Source organism: Stegostoma tigrinum, chromosome 22 (assembly GCF_030684315.1).
Source record: "Stegostoma tigrinum isolate sSteTig4 chromosome 22, sSteTig4.hap1, whole genome shotgun sequence".
NCBI classification, from domain to species: domain Eukaryota; kingdom Metazoa; phylum Chordata; class Chondrichthyes; order Orectolobiformes; family Stegostomatidae; genus Stegostoma; species Stegostoma tigrinum.
In genome coordinates, this window is record NC_081375.1 from 19,844,017 (window position 1) to 19,869,574 (window position 25,558).

The 25,558-nt window shown below is 39.5% G+C and overlaps 1 long non-coding RNA gene across 1 annotated transcript in view; it reads right to left on the minus strand.

Annotated features, from left to right (window-relative positions):
* Positions 1 to 25,558, minus strand: part of LOC125463489 (uncharacterized) — a 222,673-nt gene that overhangs the window by 66,909 nt on the left and 130,206 nt on the right. The gene's annotated exons all lie outside the window — the stretch shown is intronic.

Genomic DNA, 25,558 nt, shown 5'->3' on the forward strand with positions numbered 1-25,558 from the left:
CATAGAGTTGCTATAATGTGGAAAGAGGCCATTCAGCGCATCGTGTCCACACTGACTCTCCCACCCAGACTCAGCACCACACCCTATCCCCATAACCCGACATTTACCATGGCCAATCCACCTAACCTGGACATGCCTAGAAACTATAGACAATATACAATCGTCAATCCATTCATCCACCACATTGTTGAACTGTGGGAGAAAACCTGAGCACCAGGCAAAAAAACCCTACACAGGGGAGAATGTGAAACTCCACACAGACGGTTGCCCAAGGCTATAAATGAACACTTGTCCCTGGAACTGTAATGCAGCAGTGCTACCCACTTAGCCACTGTGCCACTGGTTGGATCTATTACCAGCTTCTCCAGGGCATTGTTTTGACACCTTGGTGCAGACAAAATATTGCTGAATCACTGAGAATTTCAAGATTTCAACCTCTCTACATTTGTCACATTGTGACCATTCCATAGAAGGATATCATCTGGCAGGCAGATGATCACTGATCTGAATTTCTCACATGGGCAATTCAAGAATTATGCTTCCAGTAAAGTAGGGCAGCCTAAATTTCCTTGAAGAGACAGAGTATGTCTTTCACCAACTTCGTAACTACTTCTGTGCAGGTCAAATCGATGTGTTCGGGTTTTCAGATACAAACTATTTAGCATATTGATGATGCCAACTTGAACCATCTATCCATTCACTTGTTACTTTCTTTAAAAGCTTCTTGCTATTTTGAAGGCTCTCCAAATTCTCACTGCAGCCAGGTATGGCTGAGATGAAACCATGTGTCAAATTTAGTTTGGAAAGGACTTCCAGCTCCATTTCTTCAAGCAGTCATTTCAATTCGATAACAGCATAACATTGAAGTCTTTAGGATATATTTGTGCACATGAGTCTTTTTGAAGTGGCTACATTGCATTTTTGAAGGATGTCTTTGCTTCATTGCAGTGAAAAGTGGCTGATACGAAACCTTGACCATTGTTAGTCTTAATACCACAATTCTGGGGGGAAAAAATGGCAAAATAAAATAGGGACTATGACAATCGATCACTGGCTTATTACATTCCTACAAATTGCAACCTCTTGAATTTTTTTATTGCAGGATACCTGGAATGGAGCAGCCAACTGTGGCCATACTGAATGAGTCTTGGCATTACGGTCTGCCAGTTTTAAGACAGTCTACACACATCCCACATAAAGTTGTCGAATTCATTCTGTCAAGTGGCAAACTTACTTACTGCTCAAGTATTGTTAGTATTAGACATCCGTGGTTTAAGAGACCTTAACAGGCAATTTGTTTAATGTAAATTTACTATTTTGTGGAAATCGATTAACATAGAGACTACTTTCCCATCTATTCCTTTGTTTTTAAAAAAAAGTTGATTCATTTCAATGGAACACCCATGAAGCAGCAGATGAGACTTTTTCTCTGTTTTTGCAATTGACAGAACTGCTGTCTTTTCTAAGTAAACTTCAAATTGAGATCTCAACAGTCTTCATTCACTTGATTTGAAAGAATCTTGATTAGGAGAGTACGTACTCCAAACTGAGTCTGGAGATTTTGTCCACTCATGGGCATGCTCGTATAATATTTTTCTTCCAGAAAAGGAAGAGAGTTTGTTGTTGCATGGAATTTCTTTGCTTTTGATTTTAGTTGGTTATTTTTTCATGAAGCCATTGATGTACCTTTAAATGATTGCAGCATTTTGACCTCTCTCTTGCTTTTTCTGCATTTTTGAAAACATTTGAAATGAATTGTTGATAGCCAAAACAATTTGCATTGCAGCAGCTACCTTCCAAAATGGCAAATCAAGTCAAATCACATCATTGCCCATTCTTAATATGGCATCACCAGTTCATCACAGGCAGTCCTGTGGATTTCCAGCAGTGAAAGTACTGCCAGTCCTGTAAAAGTATGTTCCAAAAATGCTATAATTTCTCATACTTCAAGATGTGTCTCTACATTGTAATGATTAACTGAACATTTCAGAACATTACCTCAAATCCACAATGTTCCACAAATCTGAAGAAATCGAACAAATTTTGATGAATAATGTTGAAAAGCAGAAATCCTCCAAAAACCCACTACCCAAAGATAAAGTGAATTGCCAGGAGCCAGAAAAAGCAACCCCAATTTTAAATGCATTTCTTTAAAAATGAAATAGAGTTAGAAATTTGTAAATTCTTGAGCGCTTTGAAACATTTTTGATGACATCTCATCTGGGGTTGGGTGGGATGCATTGCAAAGGGGAAACAGATTTTACCAACATCACCCGCAGTGAAGATTGGAGGCCTGCTCCAAATTATTCTGTCATAGATGCTTACGTGCAGTTCACAGCTTCAAGCCAACTCATTTCTCCTCTGTCAACACTTTGCTCACGAATTAAATGCGCCTGCTCCTTTTCACACCAGTAGCATTCTAAGTTACCAATAAGTGTGTCGCATAACACAGTATTTTCAAGCTTATTGACGTTCAGAAAATATTGACAATACTTTTATAAAGCCCATCTACCATGTCAAATGGGACGAGTAACATCACAACAGAAAAATATTTATATCAGTACACAGCAATGAAAATTGAAATCAGACAACTTATTGAACCGACAGAGTGCAGGATGCAAAGGATTTCCAGCTTCAAGTACACAGGCAGTTGTAGCACATCATTACCCAAAAACTGGCCTCAGGGCGCTGCTGTGTCTTGCTTGCAGAGAGTAAGCACGAATAACTGTGGCAATGGCTTTGATTGATTCAAGTTGACATGAAGAATGATATACCTGTTCCCCAGCATCCAGTTGGCAAGAACTCCATGTCTGCCAAAGTCTTTTCCAGAACTTACTGCAGAATTTTACAAGGAATAATAAAAAGAGCACACAAGGTTTGCAGTTCACAAATAGCCCCACATAACTGAGAAGAGTGAAATTTCACGTATCCCCGTTATTTCCTGCTTCTATTGCTATTTTTTGTTCCTACAGAGAGTACAAAGCTGTAAAGAAATGCAAGGTCTTCATAGTGAAGCTAAAAACAAGTGTATTTAATGTGTGAAATCAGAGCACCGTGAATTCCTGATTGTATTTAACGTATGACAAGTTGTGAGGTGGTCCCATTCCCACAGAATGATCAAACCCCACCTTGATGAACACACACTCAAAATAAATTGTACTAAAAGAGATCACCCTTAAGTGATTCAGTAATACAAATGCCATGTGTTATTTCATAAAAGGTTCTGTATTTTATATTAACCAATTGTTGCTTGTCAGGATGTGAGCAGAAAAGAGATGGCATTAATCAAAGGTTCCTCCAAAGAACAATAAATTTCATACACTGGGAGGCAATGGGATAAGAATTCTAGTGTCTGAACTTGCAGATGCTCAAATGGCATTGCAATGACTTGAGTTTCTGATAGGTGGATCTTCAAGTGCGCCATAGCAGAAGCACTGAAAGGTATTATTTTTGTAGATACTTAAACTCATACAATATATTCTTATGAATATTTCACTACACGATGCAAGGGCCTTCTATGAAAATTTAGATCTCCTGGAAATATGCTAATAAATTTACTTCGGGAGACTAGATGTATAATTGTTGAATCTCAGCCAATGAGGTCATAAACATTGAGACACCAATATCAGATAAGATCGTGAGAATTTTATTAGTAATCCACTAGATTATAATTTAAAGCATAAAATGTAATTTAGAATGGGTAACATTTACTCTATTCTGCACAGCCAGAAACTAACAACAGTGAAGCCATGACATTGGGTAACACCTCTGCTCTTCATCAAAATAGTGCCAGGAAATATTTTTGAGAAGGCAGACAGGGATTTGATTTGAAGTGTCATCCTGAAAGATTGCACCTCCACCAATACATCTCTTCCCCAGTACTGCTCTGGAGTACCAACCACCTTGTCTTCAAGTTCTGGAGTTGGATTTGAACAATTATCTGACTCAAAGGTGACAGTGTGGTCAGTGAATTCCAGTCTTGGCATAATAAGCATCGTGGAGTGAAGGTGCAGATTGACCACTTGTTCTATTTTGCAAATAATTAAAACAAATCTTAGGCCTCAAATTTCCTCTTTCAACGTAAAGTAGGAAAATGCTTTGTTTCAGTCATAAAATCACAAAAGGAATTTCACATCTCAGAAGCTGCATCAAATCAAAACTCTCCAGATAGATATTTTCCCAGTTTTCTTACAAGGAATTTTGGGCTCTGGCAAATATTTTGGAAATGTCAGGCTAAGCAAGTAGGTGAACCACACGGAATGGATTGGCCCTGGTTTCAGTGCCTAACTCGTGGCTCCTGTGCTCTCAGTTGACCACAAATATTCGATGTAAGGGACAGAGAGGTGCAGTTACAATGTCCCGACAAAAATACAGCCTGTCAACACTCGCCATCAAAGCTCACACACAAGGATAGTACCCACTAAGCTATGGGATCATAACTCAGGGTACCGCATATATTCAAGCAGAGGCATGAAACCAGTAGAGCAGATCACAAAGAAAAGAAAAATCATTCCCTTGATGATTATGGAATCTCACGGCGCTCAGCTGAAGTGTTAACAAAGGGAAAATTCCCCAGGTGAACAGGATGTGTCGATGATTGAGCATCTCTAAAGGGACTTTTCATGACATCATGTAGATCTATGCCAGATCTAATCTGATGCGAAACTGTAACTCACATATATACCAACACTATTGTTCTACAAATTTAATGTCAGGTACGTGTCAGGCCCTTTATTTTATGGCACTCTCAGTAGCCCTGCATCACTCCATGGCCAGACTGTACGTCATTACATTGCTAAGGTTAAAAATAGAATAGTTGAACAAGAAAAGCAACAAGCTGAGGAAATTAGTTCAGGTTGAAAGAATGTTTTCTGAGCAAAACTTCCTCCATGTGATTTACTTGTCTAAACTATGACAGGACTAAGGTGTTAAGTAGACATACACGTTCCTTGCTCAAAAAACAAAGTTCAACTTTTCCATTGCAACATCACAAATCGAAACTTGATTCTAATCAAACCTTCACCACGCTATTCAAAAAATATTACTAGATGGTGAAGGGTCAGATAAAAGATAAACAATATGGAAACACAATGCAAAATCTACCCTTGCTAACATTTCCCCTTCCAGCTAATTAGCTTTTAAACTTATTACCTCCGTTAAGATTTAAACCATTGCAAAAGAGCAGTGGGGTGACAATTTACAAGTACGACATTTACACACAACTGCAGAACACAACTCATAAAAGCTGACTTGTGAGTGAATGAAGATAAATGCAAGTATCAAAATAGATTTTTGAGGTTTCTGAGATTTAAGGGCTATGGTTTGACTCCCAGAGCTACTTTCTCATTCTCACCAAGCAATTTTTTTTTTATGTGATGCTTCACCATTAAGAATACCTTCTGTCTTTATGTTGACATATATAGTATTTAGACAGAAGCAGAATTGGAAGAATTCATTGATATCCTTGATAACCATTAACTCTCCATTAAAACGTAAAGCTACAACACACACGGAAAGCATTAAAATGATAGATATCACAATATTTATACTGTTATAAAACAACAGGCACAAGTTAGCCCGAATTCTTTTTTCCAAAGTAACTGAAACATACTTCTGGGTACAAAATGCCATCACTCTAAACACACCTCCCAAATACTGGTGAGCTCAGTTATGGTATTTCCATTGCGTCTGTGGGAAGCTGGAATATTCTAATGAGGTGATTTAACATCCTTTCTGCCAAATTAAATCTGAGGTTTAAATTTAACAATTAATATGATGTTCATTACTGAAGAATTAATTGCATTTTTCCAAGAACTGTAGCTCCTGAAATTACATACCCTTAAGCTGGATATTCCACATTCATTTGCTAAGATTCCACTGCCTCAGACATATAAAATTTTTCTTGGATCCCAGTTGATCAAGTATTCCTTTGTTTCTCAGGTTTAAAACAATGCTTTCTCCTTTACAGCCTCCTTCTCCATACCCCATCTATCTTGCAGCCCTGTTTCCCACCAGCGACATCTCACAGCCTCCTTTTCACCCTCTGCAACATATTTGCACCTCTAATCTCCCCCTCCACACCCATCTTGCAGCCTCGATGGTGTCTTCCAGCCTCCAATCACTTTGAAACACCCACCCCCACACCACTTATAACTTCCTTGAAGCCTTCTTCTGCTCCACACCCCTCTTGGAGTCCCCTACTTCCTCTCACAGGCATCCTGGAGGTGCCTTCTTGTCCCACAACCCTCTTTCATTTAACTCTTTCCTTGACCTCATACCCACCCTAATTGAGCAGACACCCCAACCTCAGACCAGGCAGACAGAACTCTGGGAATACTGGCATTAAAAAAAATCAGGAGGTTTCCTTACTGATGCTATGCCACTTCATAGGGTCCAGGGTCAATGTTGAAGATATCACAAGGATCTATTTTGGGGCCCTTGCTGTTTGTCAATTTCATAAATGACCTGGATGAGGGCATAAAAGGATGGATTAGTAAATTTGCGGATGACACTAAAGTCGGTAGAGTTGTGGAGAGTGCGGAAGGATGTTGCAGGTTACAAAGGGATATAGATAAGCTGCAGAGCTGGGCTGAGAGGTGGCAAATGGAGTTTAATGCAGAAAAGTTGAGGTGATTCACTTTGGAAGGACTAACAGGAATAGAAAGTACTGGGCTAATGGCAAGATTTTTGGTAGTATGGATGAGTAGAGAGATCTCGGTGTCCATGTGCGTAGGTCCCTGAAAGTTGCTGCCCAGCTTGATAGAGTTGGTAGGAAGTCATACAGTGTGTTAGGTTTTATTGGTAGAGGGATTGAATTTCAGAGCCATGAGGTCATGTTGCGGCTGTACAAAACTCTGGTGCGGCCGCACTTGGAGTATTGCGTACAGTTCTGGTCGCCACATTATAAAAAGGATGTGGAAGCATTGGAAAGGGAACAGAGGAGATTTACCAGGATGTTACCTGACATGGAGGGAAGGTCTTATGAGGAAAGGCTGAGGGACTTGAGGCTGTTTTCTCTCTGTTTAGAGAGAAGAAGGTTAAGAGGTGACTTAATAGAGACATACAAGATGGTCAGAGGATTAGATAGGGTGGACAGTGAGAGCCTTTTTCCTGGATGGTGATGGCTAGCATGAGGGGACATAGCTTTAAATTGAGGGGTGATAGTTGTACGACTGATGTCAGAGGTAGGTTCTTTACTCAGAGTAACAAGGATGTGGAATGCCTGCCTGCAACAGTAATAGACTTGCTAACTTCAAGGGCATTTAATTGTTCATTGGACAAACATATGGATAATAATGGAATAGTGTAGGTTAGATGGGCTTCAGATTTGTTCACAGGTCAGCGCAACATCAAGGGCCAAAGGGATTGTACTGCGCTGTGCCGTTCTATGTTCTATATTCTAACTGCACTATTACCTCTGGCATGTTAATCAAGGAAATTGGGATGAGTCCCCCAGAATTGGCAGAAATCTCCAAATATTAGCATAGACAATTTTGCAGGCTCTAACTGTGGAAGGATGTGCCTTCGAAATATTCAATGTCATGGTTGGGTAATTCAGTCAATTGATACTTGCTAGATTTATTTAATTCAATACAGTTGCATGGTTTGAATTTATTGAATTTAAATTTCCTAGCTATGTAGTGAGACGTGATATCTGTATATCATTCGTCCAGACCTCTGAATTTTTAGTTCAATAATGACCATTGTGAAATCAGACCCAAGAAGCCACCTGCCTCGCTACTTCAAATATTTGTGATTACCGCAGTCCTGAATTTGCTCATCATGATCTCTTGAAGATTTCAATTATTTTTTGTAAAAGCCATATAGTTTCCACAGGTTATATTCTGGTGGAATTTCTGAACTGTGAAGTAGTAATACTGGAAGCCAACTCCCCAGATGCCATTAAAAAGCACTGGGGTGTGAGCTGCCTTGCAGTACAGCATCCAAAAATAAACTGCAATTGAACTGTTGCAAATGTTTCAGGATTCGAAGTAGCTAGGTAATGTCTGGGGAGCTATTGTGTAACTTACATTATACAGGTGTGCAGACAGCACCTGCAGGCTCAATCCGGGTGAGGTTTGCAAAAAGTTAGTACTGCAACATTCAAAAGCTAAGAGTTCTTACTGTGTGTTGCAAAACTGAGTTGGGAGGCAATTAGCCTCGGTTCAACAGCTTCTACAGCACATGGACCAGAGTGGTTCAAGGCAGACACTCACCACCATCTTCCCTAGGGCAACGAGGGACGGGCAATAAAAGCTGGCCAGCCAGCGACACCCACACCCCATGAGTGAATTTAAAACAAAAGCTCTTTGTGCTAATGTGTTCCTTGTCCAGCCAGTTTCAATGGTAAGAGTAATGTAGTGATCATATTAGTTGAGAACATTACCAAAAATTGGAACGCAAGCAATCTAAAAATCACTTTTCCCCCCAAAATTGGTTGTTATATTTTTGGCAGTTCTGGCTGAAGTTGTGTGTGCAAAAACCTGCCAATAATTTCATCTGGCAATGAAACCTGTTATTATGGAAATGTAACATTTCTAAACATCTATAATGATACGCTACATACATTTGAGGAGCAAGTGACAAGATATCACAGGGAGAATTTTCAACATAGCTTGCATTATTTGAACTGGTTCTTAATTAACAAGAATCTCTTAGAAATATCTTCCGGGGGAATACATGCTTTGGTTCAACTGTAAATGCAGGGCTTTACACAGAGAAATTCTAAAGGATTCAAATATAACTCAGTGGACTAGTTTTCTTCATCTCCCTCTGTTCTAACACAATAACTTTATTTAAATAGTGCTGTTAATGTTGTAAGTCAGCCCAACATGCTTCACACAAATGTTATCAAACAAAAATTCAACACTTGCAAGGTTGTTTCTTTCATCTCTGGAAACAACACAAACATCTTTGGCCAGTTTACTGTTTTTAATACAAAGACAATTTCTCAACAGCTTCAAAGATGTGTGGCAAACATATCCAAGCTGCACCAGGAACGTTACCTGGTGAGCTTTCTGGTTCCAGTTTCTTGCACTCAAAATCCGATGTAAATCTTTACAAAGTCTTTATTCTTCCTGCAACTGCAGAGACACAGCAGAAACTACAACCACCAAAGTCCACTTTGACAGGTTTCTGACATGCACTTAATGTATTGTTTTAGATGCAGTATACAACAGACAGAATACAGCACAATGCTGGATCATTAATTCAGTCTTGGCAAACCCAAGCCTCCAACATGCAATTGTGATTAACTGTAGTTTTTTTGACCCCAACCCGAAATATTACATGTAACAAGACTTGGCAGCATGTTCTTATCTAATCTTTTCCCCATTGTTGTAGTCCTGTATGAATTAAATGGGTTTGCACACAAATTATTAAAAAAAGTTTTGACATCTTGCTCTCTTGCATTGCCTAAAATGATATGGTGCAGTTGCTGACAGCGCATTATTGGAGCAATTAGATAAGAAAGATTCTAGTGTGAGACTAGCAATTAACCACTTAGGCCCTTTCCATTGGGAAATGTATGCCAGAAGAGATTGGACACGACATTTGAGTACAAATCAACATTAGGAAAATGCATTCTCCAGTCAGACTTGAAACTTGGCTTTAACCCTTTCTCTCTTCAGACAGCCATCTTGTGATTTTTAATGAATATCTGCTAATAATTTCCAAAGACTGGAAAAGTAGCTGTTTGTTGAGTTTCTTTCTCCTTCCTTCCTCTCTGTTGGCTCCTGAACCCTTCCACATTATTTGCTGTCTTGTAACTTGTCAAAAATGTGCACATCTCATGAACAAATTATACAGAATTATACAGAAAATTACAACATGGACAGACTGTTCAGCTTGACCAAATTTTGACCAGCGGTCATCCCACTTTGGGAACATACTGTGTGGTTATATCCCAACAACCATCAGTGTAAGCTATTCTCGAAACGTTGACATGATCTGTGCTTTAATCATGTATTTCCAGAATCAAATTTCACACACTCAATCCTCAGTGGCACATAGAACATAGAACATTACAGTGCAGTTACAGGCCCTTCGGCACTCAATGTTACGCCGACCTGTGAAACCAATCTGAAGCCCATCTACCCTACACTATTTGAAGCAAAGTTCTCCTGATCTCTGTTCTAAAGCTCATTTGCATGAATTAAACTCCTCCACCACTGGAAAAATAGACATCTTTGAACTTGCTGCGGGGTGTAAAACATGGGTTGCAAATTAGCCAACAGTTGCAGAAGGCAGCAAATTTTCCAATTCATTGAAATCAGTTTCTCGCTGCACTGTTGCATCTCTCTGCAATTACGAAACATCCAGAAAATCAATATGAACTCTTCTTTCCTAACAGCCAAATAGGCATGAAATTTCTGGCTATTTTGTCTAAGTAGTAATGTCATTAATAACAAGCAGCAACTTGCAGTTTTATTGTACATTTAAAATAGTAAAATATCTTAACGAGCATCACAGCAATTTTACTAAACAAAACAGATCCTTGTGAATCTGCTGAATTCCTTGATGGCCTCAAAGTGATTCCTACAGTGTGGTATCCAAATAGTGGATTTTCATAGATTCATAATTACATTTTGATTTTTACGTAACATATGTGCACTGTTATAACATATCCATTTTGTTTTAAATGACCTGGTCCACTTGAGATTCTGTTTTTGCTATCATGCAATATCTCAATCTCTTCTAGGCCTCAGCCCTTTCCGGTTTTATCCTATTCAGAGTTTAAATAATACCTATTTTCAAAACTTTTAAATATAATCACAACATATGCCAACATTGAATTCTACGACTTTCTGTCTGTTCCTCTATCGTACCAACATCTACTTGTCGTTTTCAAGGGCTCCACAGAATTACTTGTCTTACCTACTGCCAGTCACAACAGTGAAAGACAACAAGCTATTTGCTTGAGTATCTCTGAAGTCCACATTCCTCTCCTTGACTGCTGTTTGATATGCACACATCCAGCAATGGTTGCTCTATAGACATCAGTAAGTAATAGAAACTATGCTGCTTTCTTGCACTGAGCCAGGAGCACAGATTTTTGTAATGTGACTTATGCATCGGCAAACTCAGCACAAACTGAGAACCTCAAATCTCCCTTAACTGATTGATCCAAGGAAGGTCCAGTTGTCATTGAAACTAAATAAAATCTCACTTATTTGTGTAAGGTGAACATAGGATTCTCATTGTATTTACTGGAAACTATATTCATGGTTTGGAAGTGGACTAGAAAGGAAACAGTTAATAGATCAAGCAATAGGAAACTTCAGTCTGCTGACACTCTATCCCACATTCACATTCTTCTTGCTCAGTCATGTCTGCCTCAGTTCTTCAAAAAGGCATGACTGAAAATGAAAACTGGACAATTAATTTATTTGTGACAAGAGAGTGTAGTTCCACTGGAATACTTTAAAGGAGGACTTAAATGGCAAGTGCAGTCTCACATTCCTGGGGAGTGGCAGAGTGAGGAATTTGCAAACATCCCACATCAGAATCTCATTTAGTTGTTAGTCATTAGCATCTCACTTTTTTTTGTTTCAAAAAGTATACACTTTGTTCATAAAAATCTTTACATACATAGCCCCCAAAGCAGTTTGGTTCTGTACAGTAGCACATGAAGAAATAAAAAGACCTTGGAGTTTGACTCTATCCAGCAAACAAACCAAAGGCATTTCTTTTGTACAAGACTATATTTACATATTGAAGCACATTTGTTTGGGGGGGGGGGGGCGCGGAGGGGGAAGAAGGGGGAAGAGGAGAAAGAGTTTGAGGGCTAATAATTGAATCGAGTTCCATTTAACATTCACAGAAATTCCTTACATGGTGGTCTTGCCCTGTGCCTTTGCGGCAGTTTCCTCATCCTGGAGAGCCTTCTTCTTATTTCATAAAATATACTTTATTCATAAAACATCTTTATATACATAACATACTCCCTAAAGCAGTTTTGTTCTGTATAGTTGCATATGGAGAAACAAACAAACAGTGGCATTTGGCTCTATCCAAAAAACAAACCAAAAGGTATCTTTTATTTGTACAAGATTATATTTACATATATTTGAGGCACAGTGTGGCGGGGGGGGTCCAATAACTGAACAGACCCCCATTTAACTTCAGCAGAAAGACCTTAGATGGTGGTCTTTCCCCACTGCACCTTGGTGCCAGCTTCCCTAAGCTTTACTGCATCCCTCAGCATGTAGTCCTGTACCTTGGAATGTGCCAGTCAGCAACACTTGGTTGAGTCAAAAATATATTTCAAAAATATACTTTATTCCTAAAAAATATCTTCATATATACAAAGTCACAAATGCAGTTCAGTTCTGTACAGTAGCATATCAAGGAAACAAACAAACATTGGAGTTTGACACAAACCAGACAAACCAAAAGCATCTCTGACTTGTACCAAGACTATATTTATATGCATTTAAGGCACCAGAAGGAAAGGTCAGATAACTGAACGGACCTAAATTTAACTTCAGTAGGAAGATCTCAGACAGTGATCTTTCCTCACTGCACCTTGGCAGCAGCTGCCCCAAAGCTTTAGTACATCCCTCAGCCCATTGTCCTGAACTTTGGATTGTGCCAGTTTGCAGCACTCAGTTGAGGTCAACTCCTTGCTCTGAAAAGGCCAACACGTTTCAGGCAGACCAGAGAGCATCTTTCACAGAGTTGATGGACCTCCAGGTGCTGTCAATATTTGTGCCAATGTGCATCCCGGGAGTACAGACGATACAGCACAGAGTCATAGAGCTGCTTGAGAAATTGATCAGGATTATTTTTATTTCAAAAATATACTTTACTCATAAAAAAATCTGTGTCTGTATCTCAAAACACATGTAAAGCCACCTCTGTTTGATTGTGTGTTGGATGACGGCATAAAAACGTCGAGACACACTGCTTTGCCCACACGTCAAGTTAATGGTTTGACTACCAGTGGGAGGACAAGTTCCTTTAAAGACACTTGCCACTAGGGATTACATTTCTCTGTTCTCAGGAAGGCCACAAAGCAGAGACTATATAAACTCAAACTCTGTGAATAAGACATCTCACAATACATACACAATGCTAATTAGGTGATAGTTCATGAAAATCTGGTCATCTGATTGGTTAGCAAGTAGTCACTAATCCTGAGCCTTCTATTCAAGTGCTGTTTAAATTTCATAGCAATACCATGCACATTAAGATCTACATATTGCAGCTTTAGTCCCAGTTTGCCAGCTCATTGTTTTAATTGTCCCCTATTTCAACAATTGTGGTGCACCACTCCTCCCCCTACTGCTGTAGAGAACTGGCACAACCTTGTATAATAGCCAGAGAACAACTCAGTTTGCCAGTTCCCATGTATCCTAATGGATTATGCTGAAAAAAACCTAAGATAATAACAATCTTAGATAATAAGAGTAAGTTTATGGCAATTTATTGGATCCATTTTCAAAGCAGTTGCTAATTTACAAAATTTTCAGCTGTTAGACATTAAAATGTGCTTTCACATTAATGGTGCAAATTTGTTTACTTTGTTTGTAGTGAGTAGCAAAAAAATGCACCTTAAACTAGCCATGAGGTGATTCAAATGAGGTCAGTACAAAAAGTATTTTCAAAGCTCTTCTCATGCACACAGCTGACATCCGAGCAGTAGTTGGATGTAGTCCACTGACAGCCTTTCTTCAGGCTAAGTAGCCCATTTAATTGTGTTTTACAAAGCAAGATTTGCGCACAACTCATTAACATTGAGACATCTCAGATCACTGTATTCCATTTCATCTTTTATTTGTTGCAAAAAAGAAGGGACATTGACAAAAATCAATACGGTCTTAAATACAGCACACCTCTCTCTCTCTTCTTCTGTTCTACTCATTTTCTCCACACTATCCCGAATGCCACGCCCATCACCCTCTCCAAAATGGATTAGAAGCAAAACCTCCAGATGTTGAAAATCTGCAGTAAAACACAGAAAATGCTGGAAGCACCCAGCACATCATGCAGCATCTTTGGAAGCAAGAGACATGAGTTTTGAGCAAATGTTCATGCCCAAACACATTTCGTCTGTGTTTTTCCCACAAATGCTGTCAGGCCTCCTTATGCCATTTCCTTTCCTCTGTCCCCACATTTGCTTTTAAGCTGCACTCCCAATTTGTAAAGTTAGCAGAGACAAATTGGAGCTATTGCTTAATTAGCTGGTTAGGAGGATGGATGAGCAGCAAGTCTCCCTTAAACCCCCAAATAATACGTTTAACAATGGTGTGTGAGTGACAGCAGAAATGATTTGTTGGACTCATGTCTCTGAGGGTGTGAGAACCAGTGCTCTTAGCACTAGAGTTACCAAACTGCAATTGTATTTAACATCCAGTTGTGGCAATTGGGTCACTCTTCTCTGCCACTTTGCATGTAGTACGATGGTCTGCATATTAAGACATTTTGCAAAACTATGGTGGTCTGAAAAAATACTAGGATTTAAAAAAGAAATTTATCATTGTTCTTTATTATTCTATTTCTTTACTTGTATCAAATGACGTGATATAAATAGTTGTAATAAAAATATGGCAAAAAAAGGTTCAAAAAGTGGTGGATTCACACTGAACACTGATACTGGGCTGCGACAAAACACATTCAATGTTTGAAGTGTTACAATGACTTAGCAGAATATACAATGGCATTAACCAAATGCCAAATTGATCCTGTCAGGAAACATTAATAAATGTAAATGAAATTACTTTACTGCTATGTGTTATCGCAGACTTTTTTTTGAAGTTGGTAGTTTACAAATAATCAGGGATAAGCCGTTAAAACACATTCACAGAGATAAATCTGTCCCTTTGATATTCTGACAAGCTACGTTATTAATTCGGCAATATCAATCGATTCTACTGTCATAGCAGCGGTTTCCCGTCCTGAAATGGTTGAATAAAAGTCTGCATTTATTGGGCTATCTTAAAATGTACCCATGTTAAAGCTTGTTGCATAATTTGACAGTATCACAGTGAATGAAGCAGAGATTCTTCAGGTTAATTTCCATTGGATCAAAAAGAGAAAAAAGTGTACATCAGTCATTCACTTGCACGACCTTTTGAAGAGTTGAAGAACAAGATCAGAAACAATAAAATCCAATGTCACCTGTACATGCAATGCTGACAGGTTGATATGAAAAGAAATGCAGAAGTGTCAGTAACCAGGATTGGTCTTTCCAATAGCATACATCAGCAAAAGCATTTACTTCAAACAATTACTTCACAGATAAAACGATGAAAGATTACATTTTTTGCCATCTTTCATGACATTAGGACATCTTAAAGATATTAACAGTCATAGAATCACAGATCTGTTACAGCACATTTGGGCCATCGCATCTGCACTGCCTTCTCTGAATGAGTATTTCACTTCAGGCCATTCTCCCCATATTGCTGCATTTGTGTTCCTTTTCAAATAACTGTCCAATTGCCAACTGAATGCTTCAATTAAAACTGCCTACTCCACACTCTCAGGCTACACATTTCAGACCTGAACAAGTCACTATGTGAAACATGGCTTTTTTTTGTCAATAATTTAAAATCTGTATTATCTAATACTTGATCTTTTCATGCATGGGAACAGTATCTCATCTACTTCCTGCAGACTTCTTCTAATTCTGAATATCGCTATCAGACTTCTCTTCACCAAGGAAGACAGTCCTAACTTCTCCAAAAAAAAAACTGTGGATGCTGGAAATGTGAAATAAAAACAAATTGCTGGGAAAACTCAGGACTGGCAGCATCTGTGGAAAGAAAGCAGAGTTAACATTTCCGGTCTAATGATTTCTCCACTCTATTTTCATCACTGAATTTCCTAGTTACTGGAACCATTCCCATAAAGCTCCTCTGCATTCTCTCCAATACCTTCACATCCTTCCCAAAATGTGGTACACAAAATTGTATGCAATAACCAGTGAAGGCCAAATTAGTGTTTTGCATAAGTTCGATACGAGCTCCTTGTTCTGGTACTCTTTGTCCCTGTTAAGAGAACCTAGGATACTATATGCTTCATTATGTCTGCTCTCAAGATGTCCTGCCACCCCAATACATCCTCTGGTCTTGCAGCCCCTTTAGAATTATACCGTTTATTTTATATTGTTTCTCTGACCTTCCTAGCAAAATTAATCACTTCACATTTCTCCACAATGAACTTCATTGGCCATTTCTCTACCCACTCCAACAAACTTATCTGTGTCATTTTGAAGCTCACAGTTTACAATACTTTCAAGTTCCTTATCATCTGCAAACACTGAACTTGTGCCCTGCATGCCAAACGTAGGTCAACAAAACCATTTTGAATTACACAGTCATTGTTATCACAGAGGAAACATGGTGGCCTATTCGTACACAGCAAACTTTCCCAACAACATGAGCATCATTTTACTCATGTTAAGAGAGGGATAAATATTATCTATAAACACTGGAGATAACTCCTCTGTTTTTCTTCAGAATAGTCCCAGGGCATCTTAATATCCATCCAAGACAGCAGATGAAGCATTGGCTATGGCTCATTCAAACGAAAAAGCATTTATAACAGCACAGCACTTCCTCGGTGCTGCATTGGAACATCAGTTTAGATTATTTTTGCTCAAATCTCTGGAATATGTATGACCTTCTGCTGCAAAGTCAAGACCACTACCAGCTGACATGGTAAAAAGAACTCATTCCTAACATTGCCAAAGCAAATAAATAAAACCTGACCTTTCCTCTTTATATTAATTCATGGGATGTGGGTGTCACTGGCTGAGCCAACATTTACTGCCCATTCCTTGACCTCGGTCAATATTGCTCTAATCTCCCATGATGTTGCACAAAGAATGAAAATCCAATTTCATATTCACACACAGCTGAAACTGGACTAAGGGATAAAGACTACTTTAGTTACAGTTTTTGAAAAAATCTTTAGTACTATTTAATACATTTTTAAGTGTATACAGTTACATAAAATATGCAGCAATTTAAAGGAGCACAGATGAAAATATTGCATCATCTACAAGGCACAGCTGTTTCAACAATGACCTTCCTGCTGTAAAGTCTGATATGGGAATGTTTGCCCATGACTGCACAATGTTCAACACCATTCGTGGCTCCTCAAATACTGAAGCAGTCCATGTTCAAATGCAACAATATCTGGACAATATCCAGACTTGCTAACAAATGACAAGTGACATTCATGCCACACAAAATGCGACCATCTCCAATAAGACACAATCTAACACTGTCTTGACATTCAATGCTGTTACCATCACTAAAGCACCACTATCAACACCCTAGGCATTACCATTGGCCAGAATCACAACTGGACTTACTATATAAACAGTGGCATAAACAAAGAGCAGGTCATAGGCAAAGAATACTGTGGCAAGTAACTCGCATCCCAACTGCCCAAAGAATGTCCACCATTCATAAGTTACAAGGCACAAATCAGGAGTGAGATGGAATACTCCCCACTTGCCTGGATGAGTGCAGCCCCAACAACACTCAAGAGGCTCGACACCTTCTAGGACAAAGCAGCCCGCTTGGTTGGCATTACATCCACAAGCATCCACCCCCTCCAACACCAATGTTCAGTCGCAGCAGTGTGTACTATCTACAAGATGTACTGCAGAAATTCACCAAAGATCCTTAGACATCACCTTCCAAACCCACGATCATTTCAATTTAAAAGGGACAAGGGCAGCAGATAAAGGAAACATCACCACCTGCAAGTGCCCCTCCAACCCACTCACCATCCTGACTTGGAAATATATCACTGCTCCTTCACTGTCACTGGGTCAAAAATCCTGGAAATCCCTCCCTGACGGGTCTATCTATAGAACATGGGTGCTGTAGTTCAAGAAAGCAGCTCACTACCACCTTCTCAAGGGCAACTAGGGACAGCAACAAATGCTGGCCAACCATCAATGCCCACACCCCAAAAATAAATTTTAAAAAGATGAATGGTAAATTTCTGCAGCATCTGCCATTACAAGCATAAAAGCAGCCATGACACTTTCAGTCCCTGCTGAATAATGTTTTGAAATAAATCCATTCGTCCATGTACATTACCGTACAGAATAGCCAACAAAGTCGGTTGCTTAGTGATATTCCTACACTGGTAAACTTCCCAAGCCATTGCGTCAAGAGTGCTTGGACAGATGATTTGTTTAATTTGTTTTTGATCTAATTACTCAACTCTGCAAAAAGCCTGTTGACAGACGTGGACTTTTGGCCAGGCGAGACCCACCCTTTGAGATAAGTGCCTTCTTTCTGATTATCACTTCTCTCATGGCACAGTGAACATCTGGAACTTGCCATATAACACAGATTACAAATTGGGCAGCAGCAGCAAAGTAGGAAATTGGATGATGAGACATCAAACAAGTTTTGCACCCTTGTATCCTTTATGGTAGGAACTGTCATAGAACGCATGGATTGATTTGTGACATAGAAACTACCAGACATTCTTAAACAAACCATCTAATTTCAAAGCAATTTTAGTGCTTGATGCATTCTCCTACATAATGGAAGGAATCATTATTCTTTAATGACTTCATTTAAATTTGTGTCATCAGCCTAAAGCAGCAGGTGGGGGTTGATTCTCCAAGCAGTGCTTCCTATCCTTTTTCCCTCTGTGATGCCCATTCAAAAATTGTGGCAGCCTCTCCACAAGATTTGACAGAGTAGGAGGACAGATGTACAACCTTTGTACCTTGGTCAGAGCTAAACATTGCTGCTTCAGAGCATTTTTTTCAAATGCATTCACAAGATGTGGACATTGCTGGCCCGGATAGTTTTCATTGCCCATTCCTAATTTGCCAAGAGGGCAGTAGAGAACCATCCACATTGCTGCAGGTCTCGAGTCACAATTAGACCAGACTGGGTAAAGATTGCCACCTCGAAAGCTCAGCCCATGACCCTTCTCTGGGAAGTGCAGCCTTCTGAGGCTTCTTTAATTCAGTCACTATCGGTGAAAATCTAAGTGTGCCATCATGAAGGAAATAGAGTAATAAATGCAAACTGGCTTTGGTGATCCCAGAACCAAAGCCAAGGGAAGGAATGCTACATTCAGAACTTGCAGAGTTTGAAGTCGGCAGCAGAAACGTACAAGTTTGCTTCGGACCAGACGCATTAGGGAACAGTTGAAACACTGTTTTGAGCCATTCTATGACACTCCTGAAATCAATAACTGACTTGGAGCATCTTAGCAAGGGAAAGGGCCTACCTAAACAATCAAATGTAATCAAAATAATCTGAGGAACAATGAGGAGGTTTTTTGAACTAAAAATACCTCTTACTGTCTGGTCAGTAATTTGCTTTTGAAAAAGTAACCTTTGAAACACAAACTCTTCCAATGACTGAAGAATATGGTCTCAATGTGAATTTATCTTGTGTTTATTCTGTACAGGAACAAACAGCTAGTCTATGTACATACACACACACACACACACATACAGATTTTAAGTCAATGCCAAGGCTATTTTCTAAAGTTTATTGTAAAGATTACAACTAAAAAATTAGAATATCAGGCTGTATTGCAAATGTCTTTAATAATTTATATTTTTAAGTGCTGGAGGTGATATTTTTGATTAAATCCATGCATCGAAGTTGCAAGACTGATGTTTAATTTAACTTTTTACTCCTACCTAAAATATTTCTTGTCCTCAGAATTGCTAGGTTTGGTTGCAATTTGATAACATTTCCAGACTTGAGGGCAAGAATGATTCCTTCATTATTTCTCAAAATCGACTGCTAACAGGCTTCACAAAAAGCATCTAAACTTAGAAAAGGCGTTTGTAAAATATTCAGCTATTTTTTCAATTGGTATAGGGAATGCAAATAGCAAGAACCATGCAGCACCCTGACAAGGAGGTCTCTGGAGATTTAAGTTTCTTTATGAACTGTAAAAAAATCTATTAATCTCACAAAAGGTATCACTTTCAACTTATCTGTTAGGTTTCTATAGGCTTAATCATTTCAGCAGCGACAAACTAAATTGAGATGGAAACAGCATGCCTCTTGAATAGCACACTCACAGTAAGCTTTGCTCAGCTAGGCTTCTTTTATGAAATCACTAAAAGTCTTCATCTATGCGGCTTTACAAAATGAGGAACATATGAAACAGATATAACTCCACTTGTGTAACTCTTTTGAACTGTGAAGAATAATAGTTCATCATCAATAACAGAGTTTAAATAAATATATAGTCAATGAAGTAATTGTGATTTCTGATTTAGCAACTCTATAAAAGATCATTGGCTTATTGTTGAATGACATCAATCCCCTACTCCTGAACTTGATTTGGTCAGAATGAAAAAGTAGATTATTTGATCTGCTCATTGATTCACAGAGCAACTCCGTATACTCTTCAAATGAAACATTGATTTAAAAAGGTCGGATATTCCTATTGTCCTATAGAGGAGTCTTTGTGCATTTACCTGATAATGAGAGAATTAAATGGAACAGAATCTTTGCTTCAAAATAGTTTCAAAAGATGACAACATATCACCACTGAAGTAAAACTGCTATTTGGAAAATGTACCTGTCCAATATCCAAATGCTGGTAATTCAAAGAATGCCACTTGAATTAGTTTAAACAAAGAAGGCAGGACAGCAAATTAACAGGAAACAAGAATTTCTATTGACTCAGCATTTTTCATTTTCACTTAGTGTCCCAAAATACTCAATATCAGTTAGCTACGTTTGCAGTTCAGTGGCTAATAAACTAGTGCAGGAGAAAAGAGTTTTTGCAGTGAACAAAGTAGGTGTCACAGGCAACTAGGGATGGAGAATAAAATGATTGCCAGCCAACAACACCCACTTCCCTCAAATAAATAAGAGAAGATAAATCAATGATTAAATCAAAAAATCATTAGAATGGCTTAATTTAAAATTGTGGTACTAAATCTGGGTCAACTGCCTTTATCTTTGAATAGTGTGACGGGATCTTTTATGTCTAATTTATGGTGGTTTTATATTTCATTCAAAAGAGAGAACTTTGAACAGAGTGATTCCCTTTAATACTGCACTGCAATGTCACCCAAGATTATACATTTTGTACTATCCTTGCCGTTTACATGAAAGTAACTTTCACGAGGATGAGATTACAGAGCTAACAAGTGCCTGGTTAGCAACATGAAGCTTATAAGCACCTTTATTGATTAACAGGGCCCACAGAAAAATAATATGCTTTACATGGCTCAATATTTGTATGTGTGCATTTTAATTACCAGAACTGGTTCTATGTTACATTGCTGAAGGTCAGAAGTAAAATAAATGGGATCTTCAAAACTCTTACGTTGGTCTATCTTTAGAAGTGCAGCACCAAACTGGGGGGCTGAATGGTCTTAATTTTTTGAACATTTTATGATTCTGTACCCATCACCTCTATCTAGTGCCAATATTGAAGCAAAAAACTTGTACGGCAAGCCCACAACATCTGGACTAGTCAACTTCACTAACAGAAAATCAAAAGCCATCATGGGAATAAAAACGTTAAGTTCTAAGGTTTAAAGTAAAGCCTACAAAATGTGTTATTTATTTAACTGTACTGTAACACAATGCTAAAAGCACACAGTCTTAAAATGTGAAATTTTCTTGTGATGTTCTTTTCAATTATTAACTGGATGTCAAATTTCTTTTCAGAAGCCTCTACAAATGTCATAATTATCCATCTCATGATACAAATTTGCGGTTTTTTTATTTTCTCCATAGTAGTGCTGCAGATGGCTGAAAGTATTGTGGAAAAGGATTTCACCGGAAAGGGAGCTAGCAGAAGGGGCTAATTTTCTCAACCAAAACTCAGATGAGCCATGTTCAATAGCAAATCGAGACTTTGTTACAAGTGGATTTTCAACAAATATTCTCTCATCTCCTCATACTTTTTGACTTTACTCATTCTTGTTGTGAAATACGGGTTTCCCCTAATGCACAAATAAAGTCCTATTCTGCTCACAATTTTGGGAGGTTTTGTATACCTCTCAAATTACTGGTCATCAGTTTCCTCATTCCTGTATGAGAATAATTAACATCATTTGTTTTTAAATAAAACACAGTTGAAATGATCTAAATCTCAGGATGAATTTCCATTCCCTAGTGGTCCTTGCTTGAACACTGTAGTTATGAGAAATCATGCCAGTCATGAACCCAATTGATATCCCAAACCGGTTACGTCTTGTTCAATGAGTAATTAATTTCCTGCAAGATCTACCAGCACTGGTCACAACAGGACCTTATATTAAAAACATTTGGATTTCAGGTACAAGTCTGACTCACTGTGCTACGACTGAGTGGAGCATTTCCGATCATTCTACACCCAGATACCAAACAAATCAGAAGAATGGGACGGAAAAAAGATAAGGGCTGAACTATACAGTATTTTGACCAAGAGTCAATTTTGCTGCATTTCATGGACAGTTTCTCTCGGGAGGTCCAGCAAGATCACAAGTCTCATTAACTACCTGTCACAACCCTCAGAGCTGCTCTATTCTGATACTAGCCCGATTTTATCACCTTGCTGTAACTGAACAAATTTGCCACCCACTGGATATCCTGGAATAGACCGGCTATCCACAGTGCACAGTAACGTACATGAGTGCCATAAGAAGGTATTGACCTTCTCTGCTCCACCACGGTAAGTGCTACTATCTTCTCTCTATCCCTGTTACTCAGTGTCTGTTCCACTCACTGTCCCATCATTCTACACACAGATATAAAACAAATTATAGTCTATGCCTGGTATTGCTCCATCTCCCACCAAGGCTCATGTTCCACACTCTTACTAATGCATTTAACATCTTCACTCACACACTCTCATCCAGCCAATCTCCCCACGCTACTCACACTGCATGCCCCATGATCCACCTGCCCATTTACCTCACCACCTTCAGCCCAACTACACTAGTATCTGTGCTACCCATTTACACCCAATCCCTCCTCCTCCTTTTGACTTAGTCCAGTCCGGAAAAAAGCAAGGGGGCAGATGGCTGGTGACATGCATGAGATTAGGCTCCTCACATCACACATAAGGCACTCTAAGAGAAGTCCCAGGAGCTTCTGCAGGCATGTTGAGACAGCCATGTCTCGCCAACTGATTAAGTACAACTCTTGATTCTAATGCAGCTCTCACGAACAGTGGTTAGCAGTGCTGTCTCTCAGCACCAGTGTCCTGGGTTGGATTCCACCCTTGGGCAACTGCCTGTGTGGAGTTTGCATGTTCTCCCAGTGTCCGCATGAGTTTCCTCTAGGTACTCTGGCTTCCTCCCACAGACCAAAGATGTGCAGGCTAGGTGGACTGACTATGCTAAATCTCCCATAGTGTTCAGGGATGAGTGGAATGCTCTGAGGGTTGGTGTGGAGCTGTTGGGCCATAAAGCCTGTTTCCACCCTGTAGGGATTCTGTGAACTAAACCCACTGCCTCTGTCCATCAGTGCAACCTGACTCTCGACTGTAACACCTTCTCTTTTTTTTCTTCTGCAGTTTCAAGTAGGATATCCACAGTCTTGGTAGTCAAAAAGGCAGCTCTGCAAGAAGTGTCACACAGCATCTGAGGAGGAGCGTTCAAAGGTCTCGGAGGAGGCATCAACAAGGTTGACTCCTGCACCTTCTACCAACCTATATACTTAATCTCCGTTGGGATGTTTAAGCAGATTCGAGTTGGGAGCACTTTCTGCTGAGCACCTCACTGCCACATTTCAGCAGCTAGCAGAGGAAGAAATACCTCAGGTCACTGGCACCTGGAGGACTGCCAGAGACTGGGTACCTGCTCCTCTTCAGGTAGGAGATGATCCGACGGATTCAGGAGCCAGAGCACAAGTAAACACAAGAGCAGCATGCAGGATGTGAGGAGACAATGGCCCTCATAGCCCAGAAGCTGCAAGAGTACAGCTATACCATGGGGACCCATCTGCCTCAAGCCTGTACCCACCTGGTAGCCTCCATGGAAAGGTTGGTGGCTGCAATGGAGAGTCATGAGCAGAAGCCTCAGTGTTTGCTTAATATACACACAGACCAGCACATCTTAGTCATTGGCCCTTGGCAGCAAAAGGGAAAAGTGACAGAGGGAAGGGCACCTCAACCTCACATCAGATACCCTCTCTTTACAAAGGACACAAGGTGGTACTATGAGGCACATGCTCAGAAGAGGAACCATACACAGGCCCCTCATATGGCTCCCATCAGGAGACGCCATTGTGGCAGGGACTTTTGTCTCCAAGCTGCCTGTGACCCTCACACTTATGGTCATTCAAACTGAAGACGGTGCACTTTCCACTGGCAAGGGCTCACTTTGAGTCTAGCAGGGAAAAGCAGGAACAGGCTCTTGAATTGGACACAGTGAAGCAAGCTTGAAGGGCCAAATGGCCTACTCCAGCAACAAAAACAAAGTTGCTGGGAAAGCTCAGCAGATCTCACAGCATCTGTTAAAGGAAAAAAAAGAGTTAACGTTTGCGGACCAGTGAATTTGGTTCTGAGGAAGAATCACCGGACCCAAAATGTTAATTCTGTTTTCTTCCTTCACAGATGCTGCCAGATCTGCTGAGCTTTTCCAGCAACTTTGTTTTTGTTCCTGATTCATAGCATCCGCAGTTCTTTCAGTTTTTATTCGGTCTACTCCAGCATCTATTTTCTATGCTTCTCAGTTAGATGCCGATGTCTGTGGATGTAATGTTGTTAACAAGCAATAATCCTCCTTAACAGGCTCCACTGCTCCCAAGTCAAAATTTCATCTCAACTTCTAAATTTTGTTTTAAACCATAATCAATGGTTCCTGACATCGAGAAGGGTCCCACTCCACTTCCCACACCATTCTCCTAGAATTCTCACCATAGCCTGTTGCTCACCTCCCTCTGAACAACTACGTTGAAGGACAGAATTTTATAAATATCATTTTTTTCCTATTCGTGATAGATGCCTTCATCCATAAGGCATTTTAACTAATTTACAAACTTACCATTGTCAGAGTGTTGACACATGGTATGGAAACAGATAATCCTGGAAAGGATACTGGCAGCAACCGTGGAGACAGAAACTGAGTTTAAATGTTTCAGTTTGACAATGCAAGGTCATCAATCCGAAAATTAAACACTGTTTCTCCACAGATGCTGCCTGGTCTGCTTAGTATTTCCATCATTATCTGTTTTTTTCCTCAAGCTCCCAGCAGTGGCAGTGTTTTTATTGTACAAATCAGCAAATTTGTGGTCCTTCGATTTGCAAAAGTGTCATTTTTCAGAAATTTCAGTGTCCTATTTTCCACTGCGAATCACCACTTTTGCGTCCCAGCAGGCATCCGAAAGCTTTACCATTCCAGTATTCTTGACAAATGCTAATTGACCTGCTGTGTATTGTCAGGATATTGTGTTTTCATTTCAATTCACCTTTTTTAACCTGCAGAGCATCCAGCTTTCTACATAGATGGATGCATCATGAGAGACATTCAACAAGTATTCAATTTTCCATTCAGTTTAGGAATTACACACCTATCATTTCAAATGATAAATGCTCATTACCTAGAAATTTTAGGGTTTTCATAACTGCCTGTTTGAAATGCCTTTTCAAACTGGGGATT